The 23137-nt window shown below is 53.1% G+C and overlaps 1 protein-coding gene across 1 annotated transcript in view; it reads left to right on the forward strand.

The window, feature by feature from the left end:
* ATP8B4 (ATPase phospholipid transporting 8B4 (putative)) overlaps positions 1–23137 on the forward strand; it is a 5389235-nt gene that overhangs the window by 370913 nt on the left and 4995185 nt on the right. The gene's annotated exons all lie outside the window — the stretch shown is intronic.

The raw sequence follows: 23137 nt of genomic DNA on the forward strand, positions 1-23137 counted from the left end.
GGCTGGGGGATGGAGGGGTTGCCCTGATACATCGGTCCACTCTCCAGACCCATGTGGTACAGTTAAATGACCAAGCAGGATGTGATACATTGAATGCTAAAGCATTGCTGGACCATAATACAACCATTGACCTTATCCTTGTCTACCGACCTCCCACGCACATGCCAGAATTCCCAATCCAGCTGTGAGACATAATAGCTCCACGCCTCAAACCCTGCACCAAGGCCATCTTTTTAGGAGATGTTTACCAGGGCCTGTGGGATTATAAACACACAATGACCCTGATTACCTTGTCTAATCTAGGCTTCCAACAGAACGTCCTGATGGGAACACATGCAGGAGGTAGGACCCTGGACTGGGTGGCGAGTCAAAATATAGACATGAATGTAGGGGAAGTGATACCATGTCCATGGTCATACCACAAGTTGATACACTTTCAGGTAGAAGCTGGCTCACAGAGTAGGAAGGTTGAAGCCAAAAAAGTGCTCTCGACATTTAGAAACACACGCCGTTTTATACCGCAGGCACTGGCACCTCTCCCCGAAAGTACATTAAGAGAGTTGCCAAAACTGGACACGGCACAAAGAATTGTAGGTTCATATGAAATGATGATGGAATCGCCAGTCAACACACTAGCCCCAGCTGTAGATTGAAAAGAGACACAAAAAGCTGGTACTCTAGCGAAATTCAAACATGCAAAATAGCCTCAAATTCGGAAACCAATAAGGATGCATACGCAAAGGCAGCTAAAGAGCACAAAGCAGCTATAATTAAAGCAAAGAAAGAGGAATGTGATCAAAGGATCGTATAGGCTAAATCATAGTCTAAAGAAGAGTTTAAAATCCTTAAAGAATTGGAGGTCCTATGCCCACACTTCTATTACAGTTAAAGACAAGAAATGGTGCACGTCATTTTAGGACGCTTTAAATAGATAAAGTCAAAAAATATAGGCTGATATTAGCACAAAAAAGATCTTATTGGCATGCAATTCTCAGACAGAATCCCTCTACGAAGTAAAAAAAAATGTTCGCTCTTCGATTTTGCCCCGATTTCAGAGAGTGATAGGTCCACCGTGCTGAAACGCCTACAACCTAAATCATGTAAAGGAGATATTTGCCCCTCTAAAGTGGTCAAATCACATGCTACTCAGTTGACTCCTATGCTGCCAAAATTGGTTAACTCCTCTTTTAAGGAATGCTCAGTACCAGCTTGCCTGAAGCAAACATGGATTTCCCCATTACTGAAAAAGCCATCTCTTGATCCAGATGTCCGGAGAAACTATAGACCCATTTCAAACTCACCTTTCTTGCTCAAAATTTTAGATCAGGTGGCTTATACTCAGATGCAGGATCATGTAGAAAAATGACAGATCTTAGGGCAGAGGCAGTCAGGCTTTCACAGGGCTCATACTACAGAACTTGCTCTTACGGATCTCAAGGCCAACATGCTGGACATCGTGGACAAAGGATCCACCACCCTCATGTTGATTGACCTTTCTGTGGCATTCAGCCAGGTGGATCATGCCTTGCTGGTTGCCAGACTTTTGCAATCGGCCAGTTTCTCCCCAACAGCAGCCAAATGGGTAGAATCCTGCATGTTATGTGTTTTTTTCCCACTTTGAGAGTCCGCAGCCATCGCTTTTTGCTCACTATACTTTTCACAAAGGAGGAATATCCATTTCTATTTCAGTCTTTGTTCCGCCCACAAGGGCAGTCCAGCACCGAAAAGCCAGGCAGACTTCCTTTGAACAAGACTACCAACAGCAACCCCTGAAACATGTTTCAGCTTGTTGAGCCTCATCCGTGAGGTGGAGCTGTGCCTCTCTGAGAACAGTGAGCAAGGGGTCCACGTCTGGCTTCCCCCAGGTAACTTTGGGTGACCAACCCCAAGTTCCTTGAAAAAATACAAAAAAGATAGCAGGCGCCCCTCTCTAGAAAGAACACGGGATGATAACATGTTCTGTAGTTTTCTCCCACTTTGAGAGTCCACAGCCATAGCTTTTTGCTCACTGTACTTTTCACAAAAGAGGAATATCAGTCTAGCATTTAGTGCTGGACTGCCCATGTGGGTGAGATAAAGAATGGTATAGTGAGCTAAAGCGTGTCTGCGACTCGAGTGGTACCTTCCCAAAGAACAGGTCATTTAGCCATGTTAATTCTCGCAGAGGCACACCTATGGACTATTTTTTTTTTAACTGTAGTTTTTATTGCCATTTTTAACTTTACAAACAAGTAAGAAATAAATGTGACACCCCTTACCCCCCCTCCCCGCCAACGCGCCCCACCCCTGGGTCCCCCCCCTCCCCTGTGTCCAGTTCAGTGTGTCCGCCATGGGAGACTCACGGTGTTACCTCCGTCTCCCTTATCTCGGAGATGTTGCGATGCGTGGCCGTGTCATCAGTTGACTTGCTGCCGCCGTTCCCCAGCTCTTGGGGTCCCAAGTCTGGCTGACCTGCGCAGTGGGGTTAATCCCGTCATCTCCGGGGCGGGATTCATTCTGTGGGTTCAGTGAACGTCCCATCCCCAGGATTGCTGTACTCCAAACCAGTCTGTGAGGAAAGAGCTAGTATCGTTGTTCATCATGGCTGTCAATTTATCCATCAAAAACATATTTTTCACTTTTTTTCAGCCAGTCCTCCTTCGAGGGAGCCTCCGGACTTTTCCATTTCTGGGCCAATGCCACTCTTCCCGCCCTTAGCATGGTTTCCCACATCCTTGGATATCGGTGCAACTCTGTGTCCTCCGGGGGGAGGCCCAACAACATCGTCAGGGGATTAAGTGGTAGACGGTCTTCAGTCACTTCCGCTATCCAGTCCCTCACTTGTTCCCAGTATGTTTGAACCTTCGGACCTTCGGACAGTGCCACCACATGTGGCCTCTGGACCCCATCTCCCCGCATCCCTTCGGGCACCTTGGTGACACCCCCGGGAACATCTTTGACAGTTTTACGGGGTCTCTGTGCCACCCCTGTAATATCTTAAAGTTGTGCTCCATGTCTCCGGTGAAAAAGTTTCCGTTAAATGCGATCTTGAATATTCTGGCCCAGTCATCCTCTGAGATTTCGGCACCTGGCAGGTCATCCCAGAACAAGCGGAAGCTCCTCCTGCCTTGAAGGTTGTACGTATTTAGAACCCTGTACATACTTGAAACCGCCCCCTTCCTGGAGGCCGCTGAGTCGAGGAGTTTCTCGAAAGGGGTCAACTGTCTTCTCAGATTGGTGCCCCATGATTGGTCGCAAAGGATGCCCTTTAGGCATAGGTATTCGAAGATGGATATTGAATCACGACCTAGTGCTTCCCTGAGGTCTTCGTAAGATAGGAATTCGCCGTCCCTGAACATCTGCCCCGCCCATTCCATCCCCATGTCTGACCAGTTCTGGGAGTGTCTGCACCCTCTCCCTCCCAGGTTGATGGGGTGGCCCCAGAGAGTTGACATCGGAGACGGCCATGTGGTGAGGTGAGTGGTTTGGGGGCCTTCTTTCCAAATGTCTCATAGGACTCCCAGGGTCGGGTGAGATCGTAAGTGTGTCGGGATCTCCCTGCGAGGTGCCCATAGGAGGTTGCGGACCTTCTGGGGGTGGGCATCCATATCCTCCAGGTAAGACCAATACGTTCTCAGGCCCTCTTTCATGTGCTCCAGGAGGACGCACAGTTGGGCAGCACAGAAGTAAAGGTGAAAGTCCGGCAGCCCGAAACCCCCCTCCTCCCTTGGTAGGGTCAAGGTGGCCTTTCCAGTTCTCGGGGTCTTCCCTTGCCATACAAAGTCGCGGACCCCATTTTGTAAGTCTCTGAAGTTCTGCGCTGGGAGTCTGGTCGGGAGTGCCGTGAACAGGTACAGGAGTCGTGGCAGAATGTTCATTTTGACAGCCGTCATTCGGCCATACCACGAGAGGATCCTTTTGCCCCATCTCCTCATATCGGAAGTGATCTCCGCCATCATGGGGCCGTAATTGGCGGGGCCCAGATTCGAAATGTCTCTGGTGAGGAGTACCGCCAAGTATCGTATGGCGACCTTCTCCACTTCAATCCCATGGAACCTGCTCAGAGGGTCAAGCACTGAGTCCGTTGTTCGCATTGGGAGCAGGACAGATTTTGCCGTGTTTATTTTTAGGCCAGAGAAGCGACTAAATTCTGACACCAGGGTCAGGAGGGGGGGGAGAGAGGAGCCCGGGTCTACCAGGTAGGCCAGAATGTCATCCGCAAACAGGGAAAGCTTGAATTCAATCTCCCCTCTTCTTATTCCCTTAATGTCTGGGTGAGCTCTGACCGTTATTACCAAAGCCTCCATTGTGAGGACATATATCAGGGGGGAGAGTGGGCACCCCTGCCTCGTCCCTCGGGAGAGGGGGAATGACCCAGACAGCGTCCCGTTCACCTGTACCCTAGCTGTGGGAGCTCTGTAGAGTGCAGTTACCCAGCTCATGATGTGGGTCCCATGGCCCATTCTGTGAAGGAGAAGCTCCATGTAACGCCACTCGACCCTGTCAAAGGCCTTCTCCGAGTCCAGTGAGAGGACACATGCATTGAGTCCCGATGTTTGGGCAAGGTGGACCAGGTCCAGTGTTTTGCGGATGTTATCAGACCCCTGTCTTCCGCTTATGAAGCCCACCTGATCTCCATGGATTAACTTCGGCATTATACCTTCCAGCCGCTTCCCCACCACCTTGGCCAAGATCTTAATATCGATGTTTAACAATGATATGGGCCGATAGGAGGAACATTCCGATGGATCCTTTCCCTCTTTGGGCAAGACTACTATCACGGCTCCCATCATGGACTCGGGGAGTATGCCCCCCTCCAATACCCTATTAAAGACCCTCACCAAGTATGGGATCAGGGAGGACCGGAATTTTTTGTAAAAGAAGACTGTGAAGCCATCCTCCCCGGGGGAAGTTCCGACCTTCATTCCACTAATCACCTTGTCCACTTCATCTTCGGTTACCGGGCCCTCTATCCCCTCTGCCATTTCCCTCGAAAGGGATGGGATCTGTATCGAATTAAGGAAGCTTTCTATCTGGGCATCATCCCCATCATATTCAGAGGAGTAGAGGGTTTTATAATATTGGCGGAAAGCCTCGCCGATATGGGAGGGAGTCGTTGCCAAGGAGCCCCTGAGCGTCCCTCACTTCCTTCACCCTCCTGCTTCTCTGAACCTCCCTCAACTTCCAGGCTAAGATCCGATCTGCCCTGTCCCCTTTCTCATAATATTTTTGTTTAACCATTTGGAGGCTCCTTTCTGTTTTGTGTAAAAGTAGATCTTTTAGCTGTAGCCTGCAGTCTTCCAGAGCGGTCACCCGGTCACGCTCTAATGGATGCCCCGGGGAACTCACCGGTTGGAGACGGGCTATTCTTTCTCTCAGAGTTTTCTCCTGGATCTCCCTCTCCCTTTTCCTTTGGGCCCCTATTTTTATGAGGACCCCTCGCAGGGTAGCCTTGAAGGCGTCCCAGAGCGTGTGAGTGGCGACCTCCCCATTATCGTTAAGCTCAAAGAACTCTGTTATGGAGTCCAAGACCTCCTGAGCAAGAACCTCATCTTTTAATAGGGCATTGTTACACTTCCAGCGCCCTCTGCGTTCTCTGCACCACCCCATCGCTACGGTAACTCTGGCCATGTCGTGATCTGACCAGGGCACTGGGTCTATCCTATAGCCTGACACATATGGTCGGAGTGTATCATCTACCAGGACATAGTCTATTCTGGAGAAAGAGTTGTGTATGGCTGAGTAATAGGTGAAGGATGGGATTCCCACTCTGGGAGAAGGAATTGTATCTGTTAGTCTCAGGTCCGCATTTACCTTCTGGAAAGACTGTGCCATGGCTTCTTCTGCTGCTCTGGGAGTAAGGGGGTCTACCCTTTTCCTGTCCATGATTGGGTCGAGGACCATGTTGAAGTCTCTCCCCACCACCAGTGGGCCTTGCATGAATAGTCTGATCCTATCTCTTACTTCTTCCCAAAATAGGGCCTGTCCTTCGTTCAGGCCATACACTACAGCCAGAGTAAGGGGGGAGCCCTGTAGGGTGCCCCGAACCAACAAATACCGCCCTTCCGGGTCTTTTAAGATGTCTTTCTTCTCAAACCCCACGTCCCTTGCCACCAAGATGCCCACCCCTCTTTTTTTAGTCCTGTGGGATGCATGAAAGGCCTGCTCGATTCCCCCCCCCCCCGCAACCTGGGCTCCTTTCCCCTTGCACAGTGTGTTTCTTGCACGAACAGCAGGTCTAGTTTAGCCCTCCTAAACTCCCTGCAGATCAGGGACCTTTTCGTAGGGGTATTCAGCCCCCGCACTTTCAGGGTACCCACTCCCAGGGCCGGCAAGCTATCAGCCATAGTCTATGATTCCCGTTCTAATGGTCAGCAGCATCGCAACAATTCTCCTTTCTCGCTCTCCATGAATCGACTTTTGGACACTATTATAACGTTTCCCCAACTGACCCCCAAACCCCTTCCCTAACAAACAAACCCCAACTCGTTCCTGCCTCCCCACCCCCTGCCCCGGCGTCCAGCCAGATAGTTCAGCCATCTCTGGCACTTTGGCCGGACCACCAGCCTGCCCCTCTCGGCCAGGCGATCGTTACCAATCACATTATCGTGACCCCCCCCCCCCTTTCGACCTCCTCCCCGCTATTGGTCCCGCTAAACTTGCTTTCCATGGGGATTCTGGCTTCCTCTTTACCTCCTGTCTTTGCCGAATCACCATCCCGCGGGTGAACCAAAGTCCATTGGTAAACTCAAAAGACCACACTCGCTCTGGGACTCCCTGGCGTTTACCCCTCAGAGTCATTCCGTTCCCCCTCTTTTGCTGGGGAGGGCTTGTTCATCCTCCTAAATTTCCCTGCCCCTGATTTCTTCCGTCTTTCGCCCGGTGGGCCTGGGCCACCCGATCCACTCCTGGCCGGCCCCAACGGTTCTCGTCGGGGTGTTGTGTCAGACACATAGTCCTGGATGGCTTTCTTGATATCTTCCTCCGAGATCAGTGTCGTTCGCTGGCCTAGGTATTCGAATGTTAGGGAGAAGGGGTAGCCCCATCTATATCGCACTCCGTTCTCTTTCAGCAGCTGTGTGAGCGGGCGGCACATCCTGCGTTTAGCCAGGGTGTATGCCGAAAGGTCCTGGAAAATGGAGATTTGGGAGTTGTTATACGTGATCTCCTGGACTTTGTTGGAGGCCTCCAACACCCGCATCTTTTCCAGGTAGTAATGAACCGGACTAGGATCGACCGGGGGCCCCCTGCCCATCCTCCCGCTCTATGCACCCCATCAAATATGAGTTCAGTGGTCATCTCTTGTTCAAAGAGGAGGGCGATGGGGATTCCAAGATGGCCGCCGACACCAGATAGACGTGTGTCGACGGCGCTCCAGTCTCCTCCTTCTAAACTATGCGGTTCCACCACCCCTAGCAGGCTAACGAGAGGCTGACAATATCGTGCGGTGTCCCCCACACAGGAGTGCATCCACGACCGTGACAACGTCCAGCAAGGACGAGAAACAGGAACCCGAAGTCCGGAGCCCCACAGAGGGAGGGGACACCCCAGGCCTGGTGGAGGAGGCGGCCCTGCTCCCACCTCCCCAGACGACAGGCGGAGGGGAATAAGCCACAGGAGAGTGAACGGGAGCCCCCGCCATCCAGCGTGTGAGCCTGAGCCCCCGGTCGTCAGCAGAGGCAGTGGCGGGCGCGGAGCCCTGCACGGAGAAGGAGAGGCAGGCCCAGCACTGATCTCGGGCCGAGAGGGTCCGCTGGACTTGGCCGCGGCGGGGAGGCTCGGGGGCACGGAGCACACGTACCCCCGCGGGGATTCGGATCGGCCCACGAGAGGGCACACACAGGATCTGGGCCCAAATTGAACGGGCCCCCAGCCGACATCACTGCGCGGGAGGCGGGATAGGACCTGGAAGCCGCCTGCCTGCGCAGGAACCGGCAGATCCCACCAGAGAAAGGAGGACTCCCATCGGGGTAGCGGGCACTCTACTGGCCCCAGGAGGACGTCGGCCGGCGGGCGGCACAGGTGAGGGGGCGAGGGCTCCCGCTGGGAGGGAGACCAGGAGTGCGGTGGTGGGCGTGGGGCTCCGGGGACCCCGGCCCTGAAGGAGCACTCTGAGTGGGCTGCCCCCTAATCAGCCGAGGCCCGGAGCGAGGCGGCGCGGGCCCCCCTGCGGGTTTGGGGCCCCCCTCGTCCAACGCCTGACCCAGCGGCCACTATAAAAAAAATAAATAAATAAAAACACATGCAACACACCTCGGCCCTGTGCCTGCTCCCGCCGGCCGCCAGAACTAGAGCATGGCGCAAAGAGGCTGATAGGCCCCCTCTCCCGTTGCTCGACCATCCCGGGGGCCACAGCACCAGGACTCAAATAAGTTCAAACCCGGAGCGGGGGGATAAGTGCAGTACTTCACGGCTCATTAACTGCTATCTCCAGTCACAAACAGAGCTTAGCATCCAGCTGTGGAGGGTCTCTACACTGGTGCTGGTTCTCCCCGGATCCGCAGGGAGACTTTCACTCCGGGTATAAAGCCCAACTGGACATTAAAGGGAGAGACATTAAGGGCACACTCTGTGAGCCACAGCCGGAGGGCTCGCTTGGGGGGGGTGCCTGTGCGCTCGGGGGGGCTCTCCAGCCGGGGCCCTACCACTGCAGCAGAGTCGCCTGGCCACCCGTACACGGCTGAATCCCATAACCATGGCCGCCAAGAACAAGAGCAGGACAAACAAAAGCTGAATGCTGCAGGTTGACGCATCAGGCCCCCTCGTAACTATGTGGGCGAATAAAGATGCTAACGAAGAGCGCAGGAGTACACAAGAGGGAACCACGGGACAGGAGCACCTTGGGAATCCTGACCTAACAGCACAAATCTCACGCCAGGACCTACGCGGGGAGATGCTCTCCCTTCAAACTTCATTGGGAAGAACATTTCAGGATCAATTCCAACTGATGAGATCCGACATAAACCAGGCGATGGCAGAAATTAAGCAGGAAGTGGGCCAGCTGGGAGAGAGAACGGACCTCGTCGAAAAAGGCCTACAGGAGGTGGCTAGAGAAACGACAGAGAATAGCGAAGCAATCGAGAGATTGGACACGGCGACGCAGAACCTAGAAATCAGAATGGAAGACATGGAAAACAGGTCTCGTAGGATCAACATCAGGTTGAAATTTCTGCCGGAAACGGTACGGGACAGAGACTTAAACGAGACCATCCAAGGGATCTACGCAGAGCTGCTGGGGGAGCCCTCCCCTGACAAGCTGGACAGGATTCACAGAGTGGGCCACCTCAACAGGAACCCGAGAGCCAGGCCGCGAGACGTGCTGGCCGCATTCACAAGGTATGCCCAAAAAGAAGCGGTTCTCAGGGCGGCCAGGCAGAAAGAGCCGATATCCTATAACGGTCAACGGATCGAACTGTACCAGGATCTCGCCAGCAGTACCCTACGCAAACGGAAACAATGGAGCCCAATCACTTCCAAACTTAAAGCACAAGGGATCAAGTACAAGTGGACCTTTCCATTTGGGCTCCTGTTCGAGTGGGCAGGCACACAAAAGCGGATAACCACGATGCAAGAAGGGGCGGACATCCTGCAAATTGAATTGTTTCAGGAGCTGGACCAGGAGCGCGGAGCGACCGGATCGGGAAAATCATCGGAAGCCGGGGCTGGGACGAGACCCAGACCATGGGAGTGGACGGTTGTGGGGGAGGGGAAAAGGAGGCGACCCGCCCGAGGGGGCCTGCCGGGAAGGGAAAGGAAATAGAACCAGCGGCGGAGGGGACGGCACGGGAGGAAGAGGGCTGACATGAAATCGGGACAATCATAAGGGGTGGTGGACAGAAAGGTTTATTCAAGGAGGGGAGGAGGGGAGACGAGCAAACATCATGGGATCAGCGAGGGCGAGGAAGCCTGGAGAGAGGAGGAGGGGGACGGGAAGACCTAGTGGCAAGATCTTCAGGGGAGGGGATGGGGGTGGGGGGAAGGGAGTCAGAGGGGGAGGGGGATCCTCCAGGTGCTGCCAAAGGGACACAGTGAACATTGCAAAACATCCGGGATCTCGGAGCGAAGTGAACGTAGGGAGAGGCAAAAAGTGGGGGAACACACTCAGCAGAAACAGGAGACAAATCACCATTCAAATGGGTAACCCATAATGTCAGGGGGCTCAACTCGCGCTGAAAAGGAAAAAGCTTGAGCAATTCACGAAAAGGGGAAAACCAGACTTCCAGGGGCTACAAGAAACACAGCTGCTCCGTAAAGACCAGGGCCGACTCAAGCTAAGGGGGTTCGACCAGGTGTACCAGGCATCAGGACCCACAAAAACGGGAGGGGTGGCGCTAGCTATCAGGAACTCGGTAAACTTCAGGGAAAAGGAGACCCTCAGGGACAAGGAGGGCAGATACATAATAGTGAGAGGCAAGATAGCGGAAGTGACTTGTACTATTGGGGTCATTTACGCACCCAACTCGGGGCAGGACTCCTTCCTACGGAGCATCCTCGGAAAACTAGAGGAGTGCGCAAGGGGACAGATAATCATTATGGGGGACTTGAACATAGCTTGGGATAAGGCCAAAGATAGATCAGGGGGGGCCAGGAGCACGGGCGGGGGCGCAGTGGCCTCGACAGGGCTGAGAGATAAAATGGCGATCATGGGGCTGAGAGACGTCTGGAGGGAACTGAAGGGGAACGCGGAGGGCTACACCTTCCTCTCTGAAGTTCATGGGACACAGTCCAGAATAGACTATATCTGGGTATCAGCGACCTTGGTGGGAAGGGTCAAGGAGATAGAGGTGGGACCCATGGGAATAGCAGATCACAAAATACTATCAATGCAGCTGGAACTGGGAAGAAGGAGTAGGGGGGGTGTGGGGATGGATATACCTGGAACACGTGCTGAGGGACCCCATAATAAGGGAGGAGATAGAGGGAAAGATGAGGGAATTCTTCAACAATAATAAAAGGGGAGACATGGCAGAAGACATAAGATGGGATGTGTTTAAGGCTACTATGAGGGGGGAAATCATAGCACTCAAAGCACAAAGACACAAGCAGCTGCTGGCCCTGGAGACCCGGCTGGAGGCAGAGGTCAAGGAAGCAAGGAACAAAGTAGCCGAGACCCCCAGTAGACCCAACCAGAGGGAATACAGGAGGGCGGTGGGGCAGTTGGGGATCTTACGAACCAAAAAAGCAGAAGGGGCCCTACTTTACGTGAGACAAAAGTTCTATGCTAAAGGGAACAAAGCAGATGCTCTTTTGGCACGCCTCCTCCGGGGAGCGTCGTCAAGAAATACAATATTGGCCCTAAAGACAGAAACAGGCGATAGGGTTACTCAAACAGAAGATATTCAAGATACCATGGCCAAATTCTATGAGACATTATACACTTCACAAAACACCCACGCCCAAGCCCAGGATGCATTCCTGGAAAAGGTAGGCCTGCACAAAATAGACGGAGACGCCCAGCCGGGTCTACACCAAGAAATAACGGAGGACGAAGTGAGGGGGGTTATCAGGAACCTGCCCGCGGGCAAAGCCCCTGGTCCAGACGGGTTCTGAGCAGCATTTTACAAGTCCTTTGCTGGGCTGTTGGTACCACAATAGACCTATCTCTTTAACTCCTTTGGAGATAGAGGGCAAATAGCGCCATCTATGAAGGAAGCCAAGATCTCCCTGATCCTGAAAACGGGTAAGGACCCCCTGGAAAGATCTTCCTACAGGCCAATAGCGCTCATCAATGTAGACGCTAAGATCTACACAAAAATCCTAGCCAATAGGCTGGAGGGGCTCCTCCCGGACCTGATTCATCAGGACCAGGCGGGATTTATAAAGGGAAGGCACACAGCGGACAATATAAGGAGGGTGGCACACCTAGGGGAAAAGGTGGAAAAAACTCACACCCCGGCGGCCATACTATCTCTGGACGCTGAAAAAGCGTTCGTCGGGGTAGAGCGGTCATTCTTGTTTAAGGTTATGGAACAAATAGGTCTTGGAGGCGCCTACTTGCAGATGGTCAAGGCAAACTACGAGGGGCCCTGAGCGAGAGTGGTAGTGAACAGCACGACACCGAGACCGTTCCAACTCCAAAGAGGCACGAAGCAGGGATGCCCCCTATCGCCCCTGCTCTACGCAATCTATTTAGAACCCCTCCTACAGGCCATTCGGGAGTCAGAGGGAATACAGGGAATCCCATTTGGGAGCAGACAGCATTAAGTGGCGGCCTTCGCCGACGACATGCTACTCGCCATGACCAACCCCATAGAATCATGCAGGCAGAGTAGACTATTACTCGGGGAATTTGGGGAAGCGTCCGGATTACGCATAAACATGAACAAATCCGAGCTGATGGACCTGACGCTGGGGAAAGAGGAGAGGGAAGAGCTAAAAAGACTAACACCATTCGCATGGCGGCCTGGGGGGATCACATACTTGGGAGTAAGGATTACCCCGGCTCTCACAGGATGGTATGTGGCAAATGACCCCCCCCTAATGAGAAGTATTAAAAAAGACCTCCACAGGTGGCGGAGTCTCCGGATCTCCTGGCTCGGGAGGCTCGCGGCGATAAAAATGGTCACACTGCCAAGGATGCTCTACCTATTTCAAGCCATCCCCCAAACTGTTTCAGCAAGCTTCTTCAGGGAGCTCCAAGCGGTAACGAACTAATTTATCTGGGAGGGGAAAAGCGCAAGGATAAGCAGGCAGCAACTCATGGCCCAGAGGAAAGAAGGGGGACTAGCCCTCCCTAATTTCCGTCAATATTATGAGGCAACCCAGCTAAGGGTCATTAGGGAATGGCTCCATGAGGGGGAAGAAAAACACTGGGTTAAAATGGACAGGGCCGTCACACAGCATGATCTAGGGGAGGTCTTGTGGCTACCTAAGCAGCACCGACCAAAACACATGTACGAGAGCTCCATCACTAAATTAGTGGCGGATAACTGGGACAGGCTGGTTAAACACAAAGAGATCACAACCTACCCGTCCCCCTTCACACCTATATTTAATAACAAAGAGTTCACTCCTGGGCTGGAGAGGGGGGCATTCAGGAATTGGCGGGAAGGGGGTTGCCGGAGAATGAGAGACATGTTCATAGGGGGGGAAATCAGCACCTTTATGGACTGTAAAAGGGACTTCGCCCTGGGGGAGGGCGAGAGACTGAGATATTCCCAGCTGCGCCACTGGTTTCTCCACCCCACAAATAAGGAGGCGGCCACTAGATCTCCGACCCACTTCGAGAAATTCTTAATTACTAATGACGGCTCGAAAGGGCTAATCTCGCAGCTGTACAAGATTCTAGACAAAGCTGTTCCGAGGGCGCAGTGGGCATATATGGGAAGATGGGAACACATACTGGGCAGGGAGATAGAGAAGAGGGAATGGGAGAAGCTTTGGAGGAAAATCCCCAAACTAGCGAGAGCCTCACAAACCCAGGAAGCCTGGTACAAAATACTCTATGGGTGGCATTATACTCCAGCCCGCCTGCGCAGGATGTACCCGGAGACAACGGGAATCTGCTGGAGAGGCTGTGGGCAGGAGGGCACAGCGGAACATATCTGGTGGAGGTTCCCAAAGATAGACCCATTCTGGAAGGAAATCTGTCAAGCACAAGAACAGGTGTTCGGATCAGGGGGGAACACGCCCCCGGAATGGACCCTCCTGGGCCTCCGACCCGAGGAAGCGGCAGGAGAGCCGAGAGGCAGAGAAAGAGCGCGGGCGATGCTTACTATAGCCGGAATGACAATGATAGCCCAGAGGTGGAAAAGCTCTGACATTCCAACATTCCAGGACTGGCTGCGTAAAGTGTGGGAAATCGTGGCAATGGAATGGGCCACATATGCAATGAAAAATGTAATGCAGAACTTTGCAGGCGAGTGGGGGGAAGTGTTAACTTTTCTCAGAGACGACTTCAGGATCGGATGGCGTCCGCAACGTTTAAGACTGTTAGATCTGCAATGACCCCGAAGAGACACAATGAAATTACGGGAAACAACGGAAAACCTGAGGCAGCACCGCGGGATGGGGGTGGGAAGGGGGCGGGGGAGTTATGGGGAATGTTATATCTGTTGAAAAATGTAATAAAAAGAATTAAAAAAAAAAGAGGAGGGCGATTATGTTCCGCACCACTCGGGTCAGCTCTCTCTCCGTCTCCCCCTCCGTCTCCGGAACCCCAAAAATCCTGAGGATGTTTCTCCGCTCCCTGTTCTCGAAATCATCCATCTGTCTTGACCTCTCCTCCTCTCTTTTTTCAAGGGCAGCTAGTCTCATGTTTACCTCTACTTCAAGGGTTGCCGATGAAGATTGATTGGATTCAACCTGTCCTCAACTTTGTCGACCCGTTGGTCAATTTTTTCAAACTTTTGGGCAATGTCCGCACCCATATTTCGAATTTCTTGCAAGATGGAAGCAAAGCCCCGCTCCATTGCGGCCGTTTAGGGTGCTGAGGATTCCGGATGGGCCATTACCTTACCGTGGGGCGGTTCTTTTGCGGGGGGGTCTGGGTCTTGGTAACGATATTTTTGCAAATTCCTTTGCCAGTCCATCAGGTTGCCCGCCCGGGCTCTCTGTCAAAGGTACCTCAGATCCTAGTGGGCCACAAGCACACCTCGCGTGTTTCTTCGGTGGAGGCGCTCTTCAGGGGATGGAGGCGGGAGGCGGTGGCCACCCCCTAACACTTCAGCGTGACTCTGCTGGATCTTGGTAGTTGCCCCAGCCTCAGGCGGGGGCCTCACACCCAGGGCGGCGACTGCAGTGCCTCCGGTGCCCCTATTTATCCTCTTGAATGGGGGAGGGGTGCTTTTGCCACCACGGGGTGGTGGACTGCTGGTCTTTTCACGATGTTGGAGGCCCCTCTTGGCAGGGTACACTTCCCCCCCCTTCTGCGTGATCCTGCTGGATCTTGGTAGTTGCCCCCGGGCGGGCACACACCCCGCTAGCCTCAAGCGGTGGCCTCACACCCAGGGCAGCGACTGCAGTGTCTCTGGTGCCCCTTTTTATCCACTGGGGTGGGGGAGGAGTGCTTTTTGCCACCACAGGGTGGTGGACTGCTGGCCTTGATGTGATGTTGGGGGCCCCTCTTGTCAGGGTACACTTTCCTCCCCCAGGGATAACCCCCCCCCGCGGTGGTGCCGCCGATCGGGCTCCGGTGGGGGGGGGGGAGGGAATGGGCACCTCTCTTGCAGGCGGGGGGGGGGCCTCTCCAGGGAGCGCTCCGGGTTGCGTCTCCTTCCCCAGTGGCGGCGTGTTTCTCCCGCGGCCTGTGCTGGCCTCTGTGGGTGGTGAAGGGAGGCTGCCTCGTCAGTCCGCTTCGGCGGGCCCAACCGCCCTCCCTCGCGGATTCCTCCGGCGATCCTGCTGTGGCGAGGGGGGCCTCTCCGGGGACCGCTCCGGGTGAGCGTCCCCTCCCCCAGTGGCAGTATGCGGTTCTCGCGGCCTGTGCTGCCTTAAGCGGGAGGCGAAGGGAGGCCGTTTCCTCCGCCAGCTCCGACGGGCCTGCTCGCTCCTCCCCGAAATCCGCACTGGGTGATCTTGCGGCCTCCTTCGGCGATCCCACTGCGGCAGCCGCGTCTTAGGTTCTCTGCCTTCCTGAGGTCTTCAGACCCCGTTGTTTCGCTCGGTGGGGGCCCTGGGGGGTCACAACATGATCCGGCCCACTTGCGCACCGTGGAGGGGTTTCGGGGGGGGCTCAGATCCCGCTGCGACCTGGTCTCGGGAAGAGCTCGCAAATCAGGCAGCCATTGCCTGTGCGCCCCCTGGTGGCCTCCCTATGGACTATTTTTTGATTGTTTAAGGGACTTAGGTTTAGTCACCTTAAGTTTCCTAGGGTCATCCAGACGTGGACCCCTTGCTCACTGTGCTCAGAGAGGCACAGCTCCACCTCATTGATGAGACCCAACAAGGCTGAAACATGTGTGTGCGGTTCCTGTTGGTAGACTTGTTCAGAAGAGAATTGCCATAGCATTTCGGTGCTTGACTCCCCATGTGGGCGGGACAAAGACTGATGTGAAAATGGCTATTTCCCTTCTGTAAAAGGTACAGTGAGCTAAAGTGTGGCTGCAGACTCTCAAGTGGGTAGCTTCCCAATGAACAGGTCATTTAGCCGTGTTCGTTCTCGCAGAGGGGCACCTATGGACTTTTTTTGGATTGTTTAAGGGACTTAGGTTTAGTCACCCTAAGTTTCCTATGGTCATCCATACGTGGACCCCTGTGACTTAAGGGGTACCTTTGACTGTGTTCCCTCCGTACCCACGTTCTCCTCACCTGGGCTTTCCGAGTCGATGGTATCTTGCAGGCCTCGACGTGCCAGGTAGTCTCTCTCTTTCCTCTGGTGCGAGGGCTTGTCACGGAGAGAAGCCACTGTGGCCGCTGGGTGTGAACAGCGGCACAGTGACCCCCTCTCCGGAATCAAACCAGAAAAAGCAGGGAAAAACCCACTAGGGGAAAAAACCCTGATAAGAGGTGCCAAGACTTTTCTCAGAAGGCCAGTAGTCCACCGATGAAGAGGAGGAAGCGAAGGATCACCAAACGCTGAAAACGTCCACTGTAGCGGTCGACCTGGAGAGTAGGCGAGGGAAACAGCAGCTGGGAAGTCCGGACTGAAGGTAGAAGTCTTTCCGAGAGGCACTGCGGAGGAACACGGGAGCACGGGAGAGAAACCCCGCGATGACCAGACTCAAGAGCTAGGTGAGAGGACGAGAGAGAGTGAGAGAACGAGAGAGAGAGAGAGAGAGAGAGAGAGAGAGAGAGAGAGAGAGAGAGAGAGAGCACGGCAGACGCCGCCTAAAGGGGGGCGGCGGATGGCAATGGGAAACAAAGTATGGAGGTTACTGGTGACTGGACACCTATGAGAAGTAACCGCGTGGGGGAAAATATTAACCCCTAGTAGAATCCAAAGCGAGGTGCAGAGGAAGAGCGAAGGACCCAGAAACGAAGTAAACAACGGAGAGGGGTTGCAATGCAATGACCTGCCGGAAGGCAGGGATTTTATACTCCCGGCAGCGTTGCGTCTCGCGTTAGGAGCTGCGGCCATAAACACAAAAAAGGGACTAAAGCAACCTTCCCCCATGACCTCTCAAACTCCAACGCGGAAGTAAACGCCAGTCACGGCGATGGCCGCGACTGCGAGTGACAGTATGCCCCCCCCTAGAATGCAACCGCCCAGGCCTACCTGGGTGCAAGCGATGGAACTTGGCCAACAGTTGAGGGGCATGTACATGGGAAGCTGGCTCCCAGGAATCCTCCGTCCTTGGGTAACCCTTCCATGACAGGAGGTATTCCAACCGACCATGAAGGAATCTGGAATCATGAATGGCGGAAACTTCGTATTCCTCCTGGTCGGCTGTAGTGACAGGTAGTTTCCGGCGGAAAGACCGGTGATTGGGATCTGAATAGTAAGGTTTAAGAAGAGAGGCGTGAAAAACAGGGTGTATGCGTCTGAGAGACGGAGAGAGTTGTAGACGATAGGCAACTGGATTGACCTTGGAGAGGATGGGAAAAGGTCCCAAGAAACGAGGAGATAGTTTAGAAGGCCTTGTCCATCTGGGAAGGAATCTGGTGGACAACCACACTTTGTCCCCCGGTTTCCATGAAGGTGTTTCCCTGCGGTGTTTATCGGCCTCGGTCTTATTCCGCCGTCTGCAATCCGCCAAACTCATCAATGCACTGTCCCTGGCCTCCTTGAGATTTCTTAACACCTCTTCTGCAGTGGGAGAGTTGGAGTAACTGGGTACCTCGGGCATTAGATAACGCGGGTGAACGCCATAGGTACAATAAAAAGGTGATAGGCCAGTGGCACTGTGCTTGGAGTTGTTGTACACGAATTCCGCCGTAGGGAGTAGAGAAACCCAATTATCTTGGCACTGGGAAATAAAACATCGCAAGTACTGCTCCAAAGTTGCGTTGAGTCGCTCCGTTTGGCCGTTTGTCTGGGGGTGAAACCCTGAGGATAGGGCCCTTTCCATCCCCAATCGAGTACATAAAGCCGTCCAGAATTTGGATATGTACTGGCTTCCTCGATCGGATATCATCTTGTCGGGGAGGCCATGATGCTTAAAGATATCTCGGGCAAAGGTTTCTGCCATTTTGGTGGCCGAAGGGAGTCCTGGAAGAGGAGAGAAATGGGCTAGCTTGCTTAGAGAGTCCACTGTCACCATGATACATGTGCATGACTCGGAGTCGGGAAGCTCCACTATGAAGTCCGTGGAGATGAGACCCCACGGGCGAGTCGGCATCTCTGCTTGGGTAAGAAGTCCTAGGGGCTTCCCGGAAGCATATTTGACACTGGCACAAGTAGGGCAGGTCTTTACGTAGTTAAACACGTCTCTCCTGATGTTGGGCCACTGGAACGATCTCGAGATGAGTTCCAACGTACCATTCCCGCTTCGGTGTCCACCTAGACGTGAGTCGTGACACCATTTAAGGATTTTCCGGCGCAGTGACCCCTCAGGAATATACCACTTCTTCTTGTAGAAGACCCAGCCGTCCTTGATTTGGAAAGGAGAATCAACGGAAAAAGAGAACTGGGGAGCCTCTTGCGCAACGGCAGCCTTGACCTCCTGAAGGAAAGAACTCACTGTGGCTAAGATCCGATTTCTGTGGAATAACGACTCAGACTTGACCGCTACCGTTTCCAAGTGGGAATCTTTGCGAGACAAAGCGTCAGCCAGACGGTTGAGAGACCCAGGGATGTACGTGATCTGGAAGTCGTACTGCGAAAACAGGTAGGCCCATCTAGCTTGTCTGGAGTTAGAACATTCCATGTCCTGTAAAGCCTTGAGGTTTTTGTGGTCAGTGCGAATGAGAAACCGATGACGGGCACCCATGAGAAGGTGCCTCCATTCCTCACAAGCCAATTTCATTGCCAACAATTCTTTCTCCAGAACCGAGTAGTTGAGCTGGCTGGGAGAAAGAGTCTTAGAGAGATAGGCGACCGGATGCTCCACCTTGTTGAAAGACTGAAGCAGCACTGCTCCTACAGCGATAGCGGAGGCGTCCGTCTCCAGAATAAATGGAAGAGTTTGGTTTGGATGCTGCAGAATCGGGGCAGAGCAGAAGAGGGTTTTTAGATGACAGAAACTTCTTTCTGCTTCAGTAGACCAGGAAAAAGGATAGGCCGTCTTCTTGAGTAGGCGGGTGATGGGAAACACCACCTCCGAAAAGTTCGGAATGAATCTTCGGTAGTAATTTGAAAGACCCAAGAACCTCTGAACCTCCCGGACAGAGGTTGGGGCCGGCCAGCCAAGAATCACTTGCATCTTGTCAGGATCCATGGCGATCCCTTCTTCTGATAGCACGTATCCCAGATAATGTACCGAAGGTACCGCGAATCTGCACTTCTCCTCCTTGACCAGAAGATGGTTTTCCTTAAGACGCTCCAAAACTCGTCGTACTTGTGCTATGTGTTCTCTCATATTAGGGGAAAAAACCAAGATATCATCTAAATAGATGATGACCGAGATGGAAAGCATGTCGGAGAACATCCGGTCCATGAACCTCTGAAATACCGCAGGGGCGTTCACCAAGCCAAACGGCATTACCTTGTATTCATATAGGCCCAGAGGAGTACGAAACGCAGTTTTCCATTCGTCACCCTTGGCTATCCGCAACAGATGGTAAGCGTTTCGTAGGTCCAGTTTGGTAAAGATTCGAGCACCTTGCACTGTCTCAATAATATCCGTGATTAGGGGCATCGGATACCGGTCACGGACTGTCACTGTATTTAGACCCCTGTAGTCGATGCAAGGTCTAAGGTCGGTGGAATCTCTTTTCTTTATAAAAAACAAAGGGGCTCCTGCTGGAGACTTGGAAGGTTGTATGAGACCATTCTCCATGTTGGTATCCAAGTATTTCTGAAGCACTTGTCTCTCGGTCTGAGTGAGGGCGAACATCCTTCCGAATGGCACCAAGGCATGGGGCTCCAGGTCGATAGTGCAGTCCTCTGGCCGATGGGGTGGAAGTCTGGCATGGAGGCACTCCTGAAAAACGTCTGAAAAATCCGAGCAGAAATTGGGTAAAGCATGGATACCTACATGATTATTGGGAAACACCTTGACTGGCTGAAGCTCAGCCCGACCTTCCAGAGAACAACAGTTAGTAGCGCAATATGGGGAACTGAAGCTTATTTGGTTCTCGGTCCAATTAATCAGAGGATTGTGTCGTCGGAGCCAGGTAATGCCCAAGATGATGGGAAAATGGGCCGCTCTGATAATATCAAAACTCAGGACTTCCTTATGTTGGTTGATCGTCAAAGTGAGTTCCTCAGTGGTATGGGTGATAAGACCTGAGGACAAAGGCGAACCGTCTACTCCTTCCACCTTCTGACCTTCTGCCCGGGGAATCCGACGGAGGCCCACCTTGTCAGCCCACAGGGTGTCAACAAAGTTCCCTGCCGCGCCACAGTCCAACAGAGCCAGTGTCTCCTCCTGTTGGTTTCCGAGGTTGAGTTGTACTGGAATGACCATTAGCCTGGAGTCTTCCTTAGACTCGGAAGAGGTCACTGACAGAGAAACATAGGGACGATGGAGATTTCTTAAAGACCCTCGGTCGTTTGTCCCTACTAACGCCGAGGGTAGTCGTTTCCCGACCTCTTGTTTGACAGTTCTGTGCAGTCTCTGAGAAAATGCTGCTCTGATCCGCAGTAGGCACACAGTCCTTTCTCTCTTCTGCGACGTCTTTCAGCAGCGGACAAGGGCGCCCTGGTAGCACCGATCTGCATAGGTTCTTCCGTAATGAAGTTAGTAGAGCGACCAGGGAGAACGGGTACAGAGGGGTCTGAGTTATGGCCAGGAGTCCTTTGCTTACGACGTTCAACTCGTCTCTCCTGAAGGCGATACTCTATGTGAAGAGCAGCAGAAAGTAGATCTGAGAAAAGTCTTGGCACCTTGTAGCTCCTGGGACATCGCTTGGAATGCCTTCCATAGCTCTTGGACTTGTTCGTCAGCTGACATCGTGATACTCTTTGGCGTTGCAATCTGTGACTTAAGGGGTACCTTTGACTGTGTTCCCTCCGTACCCACGTTCTCCTCACCTGGGCTTTCCGAGTCGATGGTATCTTGCAGGCCTCGACGTGCCAGGTAGTCTCTCTCTTTCCTCTGGTGCGAGGGCTTGTCACGGAGAGAAGCCACTGTGGCCGCTGGGTGTGAACAGCGGCACAGTGACCCCCTCTCCGGAATCAAACCAGAAAAAGCAGGGAAAAACCCACTAGGGGAAAAAACCCTGATAAGAGGTGCCAAGACTTTTCTCAGAAGGCCAGTAGTCCACCGATGAAGAGGAGGAAGCGAAGGATCACCAAACGCTGAAAACGTCCACTGTAGCGGTCGACCTGGAGAGTAGGCGAGGGAAACAGCAGCTGGGAAGTCCGGACTGAAGGTAGAAGTCTTTCCGAGAGGCACTGCGGAGGAACACGGGAGCACGGGAGAGAAACCCCGCGATGACCAGACTCAAGAGCTAGGTGAGAGGACGAGAGAGAGTGAGAGAACGAGAGAGAGAGAGAGAGAGAGAGAGAGAGAGAGAGAGAGAGAGAGAGAGAGAGCACGGCAGACGCCGCCTAAAGGGGGGCGGCGGATGGCAATGGGAAACAAAGTATGGAGGTTACTGGTGACTGGACACCTATGAGAAGTAACCGCGTGGGGGAAAATATTAACCCCTAGTAGAATCCAAAGCGAGGTGCAGAGGAAGAGCGAAGGACCCAGAAACGAAGTAAACAACGGAGAGGGGTTGCAACGCAATGACCTGCCGGAAGGCAGGGATTTTATACTCCCGGCAGCGTTGCGTCTCGCGTTAGGAGCTGCGGCCATAAACACAAAAAAGGGACTAAAGCAACCTTCCCCCATGACCTCTCAAACTCCAACGCGGAAGTAAACGCCAGTCACGGCGATGGCCGCGACTGCGAGTGACAACCCCTTGCTCACTGTGCTCAGAAAGGCACAGCTCCACCTCACTGATGAGGCCAAACAACGCTGAAACACGTGTCTGGGGTTGCTGTTGGTACTCTTGTTCAGAAGAGAATTGCCATAGCATTTCGGTGCTGGACTGCCCATATGGGCGGGACAAAGACTGATATGCAAATGGATATTTCCCTTCTGTGAAAGGTACAGTGAGCTAAAGTGTGGCTACAGACTCTCAAATGGGTACCTTCCCAAAGAACAGGTAATTTAGCCGTGTTCGTTCTCGCAGAGGGGCGTCTATGGACTATTTTTTGATTGTTTAAGGGACTTAAGTTTAGTCACCCTAAGTTTCCTAGTGTCATCCAGACGTAGACCACTTGCTCACTCTGCTCAGAGAGGCAGAGCTCCACCTCACTGATGAGGCCCAACAACTTCTGAAACACGTGTCTGGGATTGCTGTTGGTACTCTTGTTCAGAAGGGAATTGCCATAGCATTTTGGTGCTCTCATTCCCCCAGAAGCTTGCTGTCTCCAGAGCTCTGGTTCTCTCTAGGCTGGACTACTGCAATAGCCTCTTTTTAAATCTGTCCTGCTAATAACCTATGCCCTCACCAACTCATCCAGAACAGGGCTGTGAGACTTGTCCTGGGCCTGAAGCCCAGGGATCGTATCTCTCCAGCCCTGAAATCTCTTAATTGGCTCCCAGTGGCTGAAAGGAGCAAGTTCAAGGCACTTTGCATTGTCCGCAAGGCCTTCTGGGGCCTGTGTCCGCAATACCTTCAACTCTCCCTTCAGAAATACCTTCCCACTCGAGCTCTTCGCTCCTCCACCTCCAACTCCCTCAGGGTCAGTCGCTTCCCCAAGCAACACGTTGGTGGTAGATCTCTCTCTTCGGCTGGGGTCTCCCTCTGGAACAGCCTCCATGCCTCTCTGAAACTTGAGGAGAACCATCTTATGTTCCGGAAGCACCTCAAGACCTTCCTCTTTGCTTCCGCCTTCACTCTTCATCTCCCCTGCTGATCTCTGTCTGCTTCTGCTCTGGAAATCTGGTTACCCTCTGATTTTGGGCCCAGATTCCTGCCCACACAGCTGCAAATCCTCACTGCCTCCTTGCACTTTGGTCTGTATCTGCAACCCTACAGTCCCTTTACCTGCACTTATTTATAACCGCTGTTTGCGATTAATTCATGCACTTGCCACCTACTGGCCGCACTACAGTTTTAAATTCTATTTTTTTATCACTTTCTACTCCTCCCCTGCCCCTTGCACTTTCCCCCTTCCCTCTCC

The sequence above is a fragment of the Ambystoma mexicanum genome, chromosome 11, assembly GCF_040938575.1.
Source record: "Ambystoma mexicanum isolate Mex_15411 chromosome 11, UKY_AmexF1_1, whole genome shotgun sequence".
NCBI lineage: Eukaryota > Metazoa > Chordata > Amphibia > Caudata > Ambystomatidae > Ambystoma > Ambystoma mexicanum.